The following is a 13,994-nucleotide window of genomic DNA, read 5'->3' on the forward strand; positions in this document are numbered from 1 at the left end:
CCTGGGCGTGGGGCGCGGGCGGGGAGGAGCCGCGAACCCGCGCTGCGAGGGCGGGGATGGGCGGGCGAGCGCTCGGCTCTGCCCGTCCCGCTGCAGCCGAGGCGTGGCCCCGAGCCCCCGGCGCGGGGCGAGGAGCGGTCGCTGCCCGGCCCCGGGAAGCGCGGGGGGGACACAGCGCCGGGGCAAGCTCCGAGACACCCCGGAGGGGCTCCAAGCCCCTGTTCAGCGGTTCTGGGGCTGCACCCGCCGCTCGGACCTGCGGCCCCTCGAACACGCGACCCAGAGCATCTCTGCCTCCGCCGCCCGCACCTCGTCCGTGACAACCGGCGCCTCCCCGCATCGCTCAGCCGGGAGAACGTGCGCGGAGAACATAAGGATGTGTTGGCTTTGCCGTATTGTAACAACTCCGCCGTTTGGGGGTTAATTGAAGCTGATTAACGTGCCTGGCATTCGGCTTGCAGGGTTGGTTTTAGGGTGGATTTCTTCGGGGGTTTGATCGCACTTAATAAAGTCGGAATTTAATTAGTTTTAATTGCTTTGCAGATTTCACAGGAAAGCGGTGTGAACTGGGTAGGGAACAATGAAATCCTGCCTTCCCGGTGGCACTGCTTAGCCGACATCATCTGAATTAGGTTGCACTCCCTAAGATGCGGTCCTTTGAGTGACCCCACCACAGCTGGATGGTGCCAGAACTGGCTGACAGTTTGCAGCCTTTTTTTGGTGTGTTTCTTTCTTTTTTTTTCCTTTACTTTTCCAGACCTCTCCTCTCACCTTCAGCTCTGCCGTCTTTCACCTTCCCTAGCAGACTGCTTCTGTTTTTTCCTCACCCCTTTCCTCCTTTGCCCCCTTTTCCACGTTGTTTTCTTCTTCTAGAACTCCCAAGTTTTGCAGGAGCACCAAGCCAAGGTTTCTTCCAAGCCTCAGACAAAGCAGGTTGTCTCTGATTGCCTCCTCTGGAGAGAGCAGGTGGAACAGGTTCAGTAATGTGATCACTCCTCACATGGAACCAACTGTTCTGCCAGAAAAATTTGTAGACTCTTAAATCAGACTTCTGACAGGTCTCCTTTCAGGGCTTTTAAGTTCCTTGATCTGTCACTATTAACTGGAAAAGAGAAGTGTTTAAGATTTTTTTGAACTTGGTAAGGACAGCTCATCCTCAGGAGGAATACAGGCTTAGTCTTACGAATTGCCACCCCAGGTTCTGGGATTTTGTTTCCAGGAGTGACCAGCTCCAGGTCTTTTAACAGCAGGTACAGCCAAGTAAACACAGAGTACTCCGTTCTCATAAAAGACTTGAAGATTTAGGATTTTTGTGTTGGTGTTCCTTCTGAAATTAGCTGTGATCATTCTAGGCGAGTTTATTTTCCCTGGTTGTAATCTTCGTACCTTCTTGGATTCCGGTATCCCACAGCAGTGAGCTGGTCAGAAATAAATATTTCTCTTTACCAGCTATATATCTGCTACTGCTTTCATGTCTGGATTCACCATTTCTTCTTTCATGACACCATAAAATAAAAAAGTCCATCATTCACTTTTTCAAGAGGATCAGTATCTGTCATTTTCTACTTTTATCACTTCTGTCCTTCCTAGTTATGAGCTGTCCCATGAAGCCAGGGTAGAATCCATACTGCCCATCATGGGCAACCCAGAGTTCTTAGAAGACTTCACCAGAACTCGCTAATGGCTGCAGACAAAGTTTAAAGTTTAAAGACAGACTAAACTTTAAAGCACCCAGCATGAGTGCCCAGAGGATAAGACTGAAGGCCTTTGAAAGGCTGGAGCACTCCCTCTCTAAATTCCAAATCATCAAATACAGATTTTACCTTGCTTAGAGCCCTTCAAAAGGCTCAGTGCAATAGCAGTGAAGAGTGTTTGGAGGTGGAACACTATAGTTAACAGATAAACATGAATTACAATCACAGACTGCTGTAATACCATCAAAATTTCCTTTACCTTTTCCTCAGGTTTCTGAACAGGCAGAGATGAAAGTCATCCCAAGCACTACTTGTTAGAAGTAATGGCTGGCTCACATATTTACTGGCAGAAACAGGGAGAAGATAAAAATCTGCTGGTTAAAAGCTCAGACAGTGGCATTTCCTCTGCTTAATCACACAGGGTGAAGTACTTTGCCCTGCTGAAGTTTCATCTGTAATAGCAATAGGAATGAGGACTTAAAGAACTTTTTCTATACAGTGGTTCATTGGAATCTCATGTGATAATGTGATTCCTCCACCCAGACTTCAAAAAAGAAAAAAACAGCAAGTATTGTAAAACTCATGGAAAAAAGCAGGTGAGCCATAGTTGTAAGTATTTCTGGTGAGCAGCATTGCGAGCCAGTTTTCTGCTGGAGGAAAAAACCAATCCTGTGGACTCATATGATGTGAATCTAATTAATTTTGTTTATCCACTCAAACCAGTCTGGAACAGATCATCTCAAACAGCATCTGAACACACCCCTATTCTGAACTCCCAGCCAAAGCCCAAATGTCCTGTTCTCAAAGAGAACTGAGCAGTGATATGAAGTCAGAACATACCCTGCCTACTCTCCAGACATCCATGCAGTGGAAAAACATCCCCAGTTCAGTATTTTCTTCCAAGAATCAAAACATCCCTGCACACAATGACCTTGCAAGGCTGAATGCAGCAGCACCATCTGGTGATGGCTGCATTGATCCTCCTTGCACAGCTCTGGGTGCCAGTCAGGTCTGCAGGAGCGTGGATTCTCTTCCCTTCCTCAGCAGTACCTCAGAGACCAGGCTCCAGGCATGGCAGGGTGATTCATTCTGTGCCCTCGGGTGTTCAGGGAGGCTGAGCTCTTCCCATTGCTTCCTGCCAGGCTGGATGGCCAAGCAGTCAGCCCATGACACAGAGCTGTTCAAGGAACCCACTGAGAAGAGTGAACAGATCTCCTGATGTGCCTGAGCAGCAGAGTGGTGGGAGACATGCAGTGGCAACAAATAGAAAACAAAGGAGATGAGGCAGTGCAATCTGAATTATGGATAAATTACAGGATAAACAAACCAGGTTACAGGCAATCTTATTAACCTGCCACTCTAGGAGGTTTTAGTGTAGTGGTGGAGGACCCCCTGGAAAAAAATAAACTGCTTAGAGCTCACCAACAATCAAAAAGACAAATAGATTAATTGTTAGAAAGAACTGACAGCAATGCCAAAACATCACTCAGGCACTGTATAAATGACACACTCATACCATTTATAGTGTGCAAGCCTGCTGGTCCCTCCATCTCAAAAAATGCAGAATAGAACTAGGAAAGGCACAGAAAAAGATGACAAAGGTGATGAAAGGCACAAAAAATGTTTGTGAACGGAAAGAGATTGCCTAGCTTAATATTTCTAAGTCTGGGAAGGAATGAATGAAAAGGAAAATATGAGCAAGATCTGTACAGTCATAAACCACATGGGCTGTATGAATGGGAAAGGATTTTTCAGTCTTTCCCAGCCAAGATCTAAGGGACAGTTGCAGTTGTGTTGAGGTCAGATGTTTAAAACATAAGAAGCAAATGCCTTTTCACAGGATGCATAGTTATAATTTGGAGTTTGTTGCAAAAAATGGAGGCCAGAAATATAAACAGCCTTATACAGGTTAGGACTAGGTGTTAATGGAAGATAGACTTAATAGTGGTTACTGACCATGAGATAAACCTTGGCCCAAAAAACTTCTTGAACCACAAATTGCCACCTGAGAGGAATCAACAGGAAGGACATGGAACAGCGTGGCTGAGGTATGATGAATCTAGGAGGGATAAAGTGAGCTTATTGTGTTCCTCTGGACTGTAATTTCCATACCTAAGTAAAAAAACTGAGGAGTGACATCTTTTTAGACTGGCTTAGGCACCACTTCCTGCAGGTGGGTGAATGGTCAAAGATGGGAACAACTCTCTGAGTTTGCTTCTGCATTCTTCCTTCAGGTCACAGAAACCTTAAGGATGAGTTTATGCAACTTCTCTCTTATGTTTTTGGGAATCTGTCTGAAAAACTTGCAGTTCAGCTCCACAAACAAAGCCAAAGAGCTTGGCCAAGTCCTGTTGTAATATTGTGATTTAAGCCTGGCCTCATCTCACACTACAGATACACACAGATTAGAGCCCATTCATGTACCCTGTAAAAATTTCCATTTCTTTTTTTTACCAAAGTGTGCATTATTCCTTTCTCCAGTAACCTATAACTCTGTAGTAATTTAGTATCATCCTCGTTTGGCAAGTTAAGGGCAAAGGCTTAAGTTGCTCCACTTCAAATTTCTACCAGACCCTGGTCGCATTCAGCTATGAGTCTGTAAAGTGATGGGAAAACTTTCACAACTACCACTGCAAAAAATGCCAGTGACACTTTTTGTAACTCAAACTGCAGCTAAATACACTATAAAAAATACAAAAATTAAGAGAACTGTAGAGGAAATTAAAGCAGGAACAAACTCTATTTTGTTCCTCTATTAATTTTAGTCTATTTATACCACTTCCCTTTTATAGTTCTTTCTATAAGACTGCTTGTTAAAGCTTTAAACAATGACAGCTTCTAAAGACTGAATATCCCATATGTGGAATCATTTGTGGTCTAGGGGGGAAAAAAAAAAAAGAAAGATCAAATTCCTCTCTAATGATAATAATTACAGGATCAATGCACAATGCACTGAAGTCAAAAGCAAAGCTGCCACTCATTTAAGATATACAAGAATCAGCCCTGGTTTGTATGTTTGCTGTTGATCCTGATTTATTCCAGTGCAAAACAGAAAAAGAGATTGTAGCCTAATATCAGCTTTTCCTAGTTGCCATGCATACTGATTTTCCACTACTAAATTGCAGTTCACCTGATCCTTATTATTTTTTTTTTTTTTGGAAAACACCGGGTCATTTTATAAAGTGCTGGTATTATAAACTGCAGAATATAGTTTATAAGAGCACTAACTCCTACAAGCCAACCATTAATACAGCTAATGGTCTGTTTGTTGTATTAAACTGCTCTCATTTGTCTGGGTCTATTAACAAATGCAGTGGTCATTAACTGTTAACAGCAACTCAGTTATTAGATTTTATTACTTGTACAGGAAACACTGGAGAACAAACTGATTGTTCTGGTTTACTGGGATTTATTTCTTTCCCAGCAGTCTTGCTCTATTATTTATAATTTAGTTTCTCACTTATTCCCGAACATGACGGACACGCTCAGAAATGGGTTCAAGGCATCCATGGGGACGCTCAGTTTGCATGCCAGCCCCCCACCCCTAGCCCAACAAACCTCTCCTCTAAACCACAGAGCTCTGAGGCACCAGGCATCTGCAGTGCCCTCTGCTTTCCTGATTTTTCTGTATATTTTTGTTGGGCAGCAGCTTCCACCCACATATGTAATAATGGGATTTAAGTAAAAGACACAGTAATGTGTACATAGGAGGCTGGAAAATCTGCTTCATTCATGGTTCTCTCATTCTAATTCACTGAAATCCAACATTCAAGTTTAAAAATACTTTTTACTTCCTTTTCATGGGGACTGATGCATCAAGCAGGGGTGAATACGATCTGTCCCTCATTAACATTTAGTGCAGATAATTGTACAGTTCTCTTCTGGCCATGTGGTTTACAAATGAGCTTAGAGCCACAATCTTGCAAATGCCTGCACATGAGCAATATTGCCCAGTATTACCAAGATATGAAAGACATTCCCTTCCACATTTTGAATGCTGAAGACACCTGATCCACTTTTTGCTCTGCTTTTTTCACATTTTTGCAGTTCAAAGCAATGGAAAAACAACACCAGTGTCAAAATGCCATGAAGGACTGGCAGCAGCTTGTCATGGAAGTGGCTTTCATGGAGCAGTCTGAGCAGTTTTCTTCAACCTGCAGTGCCATGGTACACAAATGAGGGAGGAGACACCCAGAAATGCATTGTTAGTGCTCTATGGGAACAGGATCTTCCGGACTCCCTCCAATCAGTGCTAGACCCAACTGGTGTTGCAAGAGAACTAGCAGCACTTCAGAGGTAGAGATATGTGAAATGACTGTGCTTTACCCTCTGTGGGGTTGGGTACATTTAATGGTATTGAAATAACTCAATTTCTGAGCTATTGGTCTTTTTCTACTGCACTGCAGTTATTGATGGTACTTTTAAAGTTCTTCTCTCCTACAAAGGCACACCTGGTATAGGTGAGCCACACTGTTCACTAAAGGCTTAGATCAGTCAGATAGGGCCACAACCAGCACAGGGTATTGGTGGCACATGTGGTGCTTAACTCTCTGAAGAGGAGAGGTCACACTCCTCCAAATAAAGTGATTCACAGTGCAGAATCTGAATGCATTGCATTGGAGATGCCTCACCAACCCTGTTCCAGTTTGGCCTCTGCAATGGGATCTTGTCATGGTTTGACTACACACAGAGTAGTCAGAGGACAAGCATGGAGTTCAAATTTGGTCAAATTACAGCAGCTCAGTGCTACCTGCAAGCCCATTCAGATGCTATGGCAGCCAATGGATCCAGTATCGAGAGGAAAAAGGTGGGAGATTTTGCTAACAGGCTCAAGTTTGTGCTGGTTTGTACAACCAAGGATTAGAAAGTGCTTCAATCATCCCTGGAGCAGAGGTTAAAGCCTCTTGTGTATGCCCATGCCTGTGTCTCACGTGGTATGAGCATGGGGATGTTGTAGTGCTGGGGACTCAGAGATATGAGTCAGCTTATCTGCTCCTGCCTATAAACAAGGCACTTGGGATACAGCTTCCCTCCTATCAGCTTCTGATAACAACTTCCTTCCTACCCTCTTTCCCAAGCCAGCACGTGCTAACGTGTTGTGCAACAGAACCAGTTGGACAAGAAATTCAGAAGTACTTAAGAAGCCCAAGGATGTGCACATGGTGCCTTTAAGCAGCAGAGGCTTGCTGGGAATGGCCCCAGACCGTCAGGTGTGTGTGCATTCTCTTTACCTTTTGGAAATGGGGTAGAATAAAAGAGCATCTCTGCCCCTTTCAGCTTCTGGTCAGCTCAGAACATAATAAATCCCAGGATTTTCCATGAGGAACAGCAGGCCTGTTCAAACAATGAAGAGACCCCAGAATCTTTGCCCAGCTGGAGTACTGCATCCAGCTGTGGGATCCCCAGCATGGGAAGGACACTGAACTGTTGGACATGGTCCAGAGGAGGCCATGAAGATGCTCAGAGGGCTGGAACACCTCTGCTGTGAGGAAAAGCTGAGAGAGTTGGGGGTGTTCAGCCTGGAGAAGAGAAGGCTCCAGGGAGACTTTTTAGTACTTAAAGGGGGCTTGGAAGACAGATGGGGACAGACTTTTTAGTAGAGCCTGTTGCAATAAGAGTAATGGTTTTAAACTAAAAGAGGGTTGATTTGTATCAGATAAACACTGGCACAGAGAAGCTGTGGATGTCCCATCCCTGGAAAGATTCAAGGTCAGGTTGGATGGGGCTCTGAGCAACCTGATCTTGTTAAAGATGTCCTTCCTCGCTGCAGTGTTTATCTAATATTAATATTATTCCTTAAGAAGTAGGATGTTGTTCTTTTCTTGAATAATTCAACTTTGTATTTTTTAAGTCCTCCAAAGACTGAACTATGACCTGAGCTAAAACAATAGCAGACATTGTTTAACAGTAAGAAGACTAAAGAGGAGAAAAAAATAAATGTATTAATGTTATGGGGCTATTATGACTACATGCTGCAGACTCATTATATTAGCTAAGAATACTTAACTGAGTTGATTCCTTTAACACTGGCAAAGGATCAGCAAGCCCTCAAAGTTCTTTTTTCAGTCAAGACTGAGCCTGATCTTTCAGTTTCCTGCTCTGTCTCTCATAAATTTTTTTTCTCATTAGAACGAAGTCCCATCTGCCAAGAACTGCCTATTCTTTCTTCATCTCAAGTGCTGAACTCTGTTCCACTGAAATGCAGGCATTGACCAATAATTTCTATTTATCTGTACATTTCTTTTCTAGTAACCACAGGATCTGTCATCTTTAATACCTGTAGTACAGATGGAAGTTGAAAAGGCAGCAGGAAAGGGTTAGAAATAATGGTGTTAAAAGTATGCTGATGAGAGTACACTGTAGAAAATATAATGATGATGAAGGATGCTCAAAGGGAGAAGAGAACAATTACCTGGACTGGATGATTAGAAGGAAAAGAAGCACATAGGAGGTACTGGGCATTATTAACCTTTGAATTCCGTCTAAGGAATATTGATTTTTATTCTTCAGTCCATTACAAAGAACTCTCCTTTTGGTTCAGAACCAAACCCCAACACAACCCCCAGCATTTGGTTGCAGTCCTGTGGCAGGGTTGCACTCTGGAATATGCTATGCAGGGGATGTATCTCTGTGTTTGTGCTTTAATCATCACTGAGAGGAAGAAAAAAAGCTCTGTATGCACTTTTACTGAGATCTTTTAAATCTCAGTGAAGCACAAGAGCTCTGAGATACGAAGATGCCATCCCAAGGACCCTTTAAGTCAGACTGTTAGATTCCTAATTACTTAAACTAACACTTCTGTTGGTGCACACCTATGAGTAAAAGTCACCTGCATGTCCCCATCCCCACTCCCTGGGGGTTCCCACAGTGGTACTCTTCCCTTCTTTGGGATCAGAGTGTGGACTCAGCCAGAAAATACCAGCGCAGGCTTGAGCACAGTCCTCTCTCACACATTGCACTGAGAAATTCTCAGATGACTGTAAAGAATCAGGGAGAAACAATGCTCAGGACCTCCCTGTCCATCCCATTTCTCTCCCAAACTCTGCACACAGACAGCAAACTACACATAGGGATGCTGTTGCTGAGCTTCATCTCACTCTGAGTAAGATGGGGAAATAAGAATAGCTCAGGATTGCTCTAAAAGACCGTGCTCCAAAAATCTTAGAACTTACAAAACATTTAGAAACCAGAAGGCAAAGCCACGCTGAACGAGAGAAAGCACTCCCACATATACATCAACACATAAAACAACACTGCATCAACAGAAACTCCTAAGAGCAGAGCTATGAAAACCAGGATTTCTTCCCTTGTCACAGACCTCTAGATGGAGCTGCCTCTTTTGTTTTCAAACCAAGAGCCGCTGAAGTGCTGCCGTAAGGCGAGGCAACAGGAATATAAAGCTTAGGCATTTGCAACGGGACAGTGGAATGGGAGCATCATTTTGCACACGTGTTGTGCTGTCATTAGATACTGTCAGCTTTTCCATAATTCTTTGAGAAACCAGCTGTGTTGCCAATGCCCTTGCTAACAAAAGTCACTCCTTCCAATTGTGTGGGAGTGAAGAGACAGTCAGATTCAACTGGAGAGTGCTGAGATCTGAACATAATGAATATCCCTATGAAGAGGGAAAGGCTGCAAAAATCTGGGTAACAAACAACTCCTTTTCATCCCATGAAGTGAAGCTTAATTTCAGGAAGACCCATCCCATTCCATGGGCAGTGGAAGCAATTTTCCCAGCAGGGCTGGCCAGACTGAAGAGAACTGACAGCCTGAGTGTCATGCTCAGCCTGCATGATCCCAAAAGCCTGGAGAATAAGCCTTGAGGTGACCCCCATGGCCACACCTCGAATCCTGGGGTCAGTTTTGGGATACTCACAACAAGAAAGACATTGAGGGGCTGGAGCATGTGCAGAGAAGGGAACAGAGCTGGGGAATGATCTGGAGCACAAGTCTGATGAGGGAGCTGGGGGGGCTCAGCCTGGAGGAAAGGAGGCTCAGGGGGGACCTTCTGGCTCTGCACAACTCCCTGACAGGAGGATAGAGCCAGGTGGGGATCAGGCTCTGCTCCCAAGGAACAGGAGATAGGACAAAAGGAAATGGCCTCACCAGAGGAAGTTTAGATTGGATATTAGGAACACTTTCTTCACTGAAAGGGTGGTCAAGCTGCCCTAAACAGGCTGTTAGGGGAAGTGGTCGAAGAACAATAACAGTCCCTGGAAGTGTTCAAAAAACCTTTAGATGTGGCACTTGGGGACATGGATTGGTGGTGGGCATGGCAGTCCTGGGATAATGGTTGGATTTGATGACCTAAAAGGTCTTTTCCAACCTAAATTATTCTCTGCCAGCACTATGCACAGGAGGAAACACTAAGTGGTGTGTCCCTCTTTGCACTGCACTTATTCTCACCAGGCCTGGGAACCACAAACCCCCGATTTTGGGAGGATTGAAGAAGCACACCTCTCCCTTTAAACGTGACCCCTAAAATCACCTGCACCTTGCACAAAGACAGCAGCACAAATGGGCAGGATCCAGAGTCAGCATTTCATGTCCCCCAATTTCTCACCGGCCTTAAAAATGCCCCTGGGAAGACAAACCATCCCTGTATTTCACTGCTGCCAGTGCCTGTTCCTCTAGAGGGTACCCTCAGCCCACAGGGAGCTCTGCTGAGCACTGCTCCTAATGAAACCTGAAGGCCAGGCCCAGGAAAGTAAAAAAAAAACTTTACAGAAAAGCATGCTGTAATTTTATGATGCACTTTAATTTGATTTTGGTTAGTTAGACCAGCCCCCTGGGCAGGCTGGGACTGCACTGAGCAGCACAGGGCTCTGTTTTCAACTACCAGCTCCAGCCTCTTCCAAGGATGTAAACATTAAAGCCTCCTGTGCAATCAAAGCTGAAGATTACTTCGGGGTGTAAATGAAAAAAAAACAGGAGACCCACAGGAGCTCACATTTAAAATACATATTTAATCTTATTAAATATATAAGAGCAAAAATGTTCCCATCTCTCATTTTATTTGCTTTTTAGTGGTGCCTTAGGGGAGTTAAATAAGCATAGGACTGCCCTGCTGGGCATAAATAAGCATAGGACTGCTTGGAACTGGGCGAACACCTAGGAAGAAACGCACAACTTGTCCCACAGAACTTGCACTCAAAACAGACAATGCAGAAGGGAAGAAGGAAAACAGACCAAAGAGGGAAAAGTGGTGGCCTGAGACTACTGAGCAGATGGGACAGAGCCAGGAGTAGGATGCAGGTCACCCAGTTGCCCTGCCAGGGTCCCCTTCCTTGGCTCACACTGTCTCAGATGCTCTGTGCTCACAGTGTGCCCTGGTTTCCCGTGGTTTGGGTTTTTCCTCACAGGATACAAACATGGATGCACAGCTCTTCTGAAAGCCAGGGCCCCCCCAGTCCTGCTTCAGCTAAACTAAAGCAAGTCACAGGAAAGACTGAGCATCAGTAAACATTAATCTAAACTCTGACCTAGCAAAAGGAACCAAATATTTGGAAATGCCACCTCTTCTCAATTTTTCAAAGGAAAATACACCTAGCACTTCAAACTCTGCCTGTTCCAGTAACTCCCATACCCCCAGAGACTGGTGGCTAAGTCTGCACCTGCCATATTCTAAGGGAAGCTCCAGATTTAGTGAGCAGTTTGGCTCACATGGTAGCAGCCAGTTTTCCATCCAGGCTAGGGATATCATCCTGGAATTCATGAAACTCCATCCAGAAATGACAATACAGCAGCAAACTCACTCCTCCCATTCTGCACTATAATTGGTGCAAGAGCTGGTTTCACCTTTCTACGAAACTGGGATCTTTCAACAGCCTCAATCCAATGAAAATGGAGTTTATGTGAATACCTGGAGTCACTGCCAGAGTGTCACTGCTGTGATGGGATCAAGTCATGAAGGAAATGTGGATGTGTAACAGACTGAGATCCCTCACAGCAAACACTGTGAAAGGAGCATTAAGTAGAAGGGCAGAAGAGAACTGTTGAACAAAATGGGTTGAAACATTCCAGTGAAAGGTGCTGGTTTCCACCCAGCTCCCAGGGGAAAGCTGGCTCAGCCCAGGGGGGGATTTAGGTCAGCAGAGAAAGGTCAGCAGGCAAGGCACACTCTTGGGATGTGGCACACCAAGGTACAAATCCAGACTTTGAAAAAGAACATGAATTTCAGTCTCCACCACCTCTAGGGATTGCCCTAACCACAGGGCTGTTGGCTATTTTTGTACCAGCTCTCTTACATGGTAGTTTTGTAATAAGGTGAGAAAAGAAAAAAAATCCCCTGAGTTAATAACAGAAAAATTTTCTCTTCAGAGGGCTAAAAATTTTTTAGTTCCCCATACTAATTTACTTTACATGCCTAAAACCCTCCCTGATGTCTAAAGAGCAAGTTGAAAGGGATCTTTGTGAGCTGAGCACTACTGGACTTGCTGTGAGAGCCAGGAAAACCTGTATGCAGGAACTTACTGCAGAAATTATTAAAATCCTTTTGACATTTCTGGGAAACTTCTGTGTCTGAAAAAGGGATAAAGGGGTCTGTCCTATGCATTAAATGTGACTGTTACAAGACTTGTCCAGATAAAGTTGGTGGTTAATGTTTCTTTCAAACTTTTTTTGTCTTTTTTTCTTTTATTACCATTATCATGACTTTGCGGGGGGGAAGTAAAGGGAAGGGGAAATAAACCATAACAGATTTCTCACATGAAATTATATGATGTGGTTTTGACTGATATGAACATTTCTGATCTATGTGTCTGTACAGGCCTGCCTGTAAAACATTTCAGGAGCCTTGTGCACAAGATGTGCTCTGACATAGGTAGATTACACACAAACAAGCAGAGCAATGAGTACACCCTCACGTGCTCCCCAGCCCCCTGTGGGATGGCAGATATCAAAACCAGAACCTGAAATTCCCTTCTGGAGGCATTACATATGTGCTTGGAGCTTTCTCCCAACTGATTTACAAAATGAGTAGCAGACGAAGGGCTGTCATTTCCCTGCTGATTGTGACACTGGCTGCACCCTTGTGGCAATCAATGTTCTTTTAATGGAAAACACCGTGTGTTTCCATTGGATTGCTTGGTTATATTTTGGCATTCTGTTTACGACAGAGAATTATTTGTTATCAAATCCTTAGTGGTCAATAGCTTCAACTTCATTCTAATTACCAAGGCAGCCAAGTCATATTTTTTCTCCATTTACAGAATTTGTAGGACTATAACCAGAGAGCAAGCCACGAGTGACTCTGCCAGTAAACAGTGCAGTTTGCTGACTAGTGTTTGTTTTATAACCTTTGGCATATCTTGATATGTATATAGTAACAGTTCTTAACCCATAAATAATATTTTACAGAGGTCACACTATAGTTATTTAAGTTCAGGGGTTTATTTCCCAGAACACTAAGTAGCTGTGAATGAATTATGTTTAGTCTGATCTGCCACAGAAGGGTCATAAACTTACAAGTTGTAGCAAACCATGGAATATTACTCCTGTATGTCAGGCAAACTGTAAATGTAAAAGAGTAATGCTTGATAAGGGGAAAGTCTTTTTATTTTGTTAAAGTAATATACGTTCCTAGGGAAAGACTGTAAAATTTCATGTTAAGTGACAGGTTGGGCAATCTCTCCACACACAGCTTGTGAATTCTGCTTGCTCTCTGGGATTCTCTCTGCATTTCAGAGAGGCTACAAAACCTACTCTGAGCAGGGAATCTTTTTCTTTCTTGGCTCCCTTAGCCTTAGAGTGTCCCAGAATCCACAGGAGGTGATGAGAGAAACTTTAGTGCCTTTGCACAGGGCTAATAAAAAAAGGGGTCATGTAAATGTTGCCAAAAGTCTGTTCCACTGCAACAGCCATGGACAAGGAGAAAGCTGCTACCTCATTTGTTAAGTATGATGAACATCTCAGGGACTGGGAGGGAAGAAGACTCAGCTGCTGATCATCAGGTGGGGACTTGGATAACTTTGGAGGCTGCTCAAGGCCACCTGACAAGAGAGGGAATAGCAGAAAACAGTGGCAGGGAATTGCAAATGAAGAGACCAAAGGGACTGTAGGTTCTGGGAAAGACACCGTGTGCAAGAAACAGGAGATGCTTTTATCCTGAAGGATGTTGATTTCAGGACCAGCTGAGATAAAGAAAGCATGCAAGAGAGGAGCAGAAAAGGATCCCAGGTCCTGAAGACAAGACATAGCGAGCATGAGAAAGAGCCAGACCTGCCAGAACTCTGCCTTGATCCCAAAGAGCACCCAAAAATGAGGAAAGCAGGGCAGTGCATCTGAGTCTGTGTGCTTTTG

At 44.1% G+C, this 13,994-nt stretch overlaps 1 long non-coding RNA gene across 1 annotated transcript; it reads left to right on the forward strand.

Moving 5' to 3' along the window:
* Nucleotides 1–103: 103 nt before the first annotated feature.
* On the forward strand, nucleotides 104–1,542 carry LOC121673804. The gene is made up of 2 exons (XR_006019308.1): nucleotides 104–462; nucleotides 544–1,542. It is a non-coding gene; the product is annotated as an uncharacterized LOC121673804 (long non-coding RNA).
* The last annotated feature ends 12,452 nt before the right edge of the window (nucleotides 1,543–13,994 follow it).

The sequence above is a fragment of the Corvus kubaryi genome, unplaced genomic scaffold, assembly GCF_017639235.1.
Source record: "Corvus kubaryi isolate FWS band 111438036 unplaced genomic scaffold, C.kubaryi_AGA036_p1.0 66, whole genome shotgun sequence".
In the NCBI taxonomy this organism is placed as follows: Eukaryota; Metazoa; Chordata; class Aves; order Passeriformes; family Corvidae; genus Corvus; species Corvus kubaryi.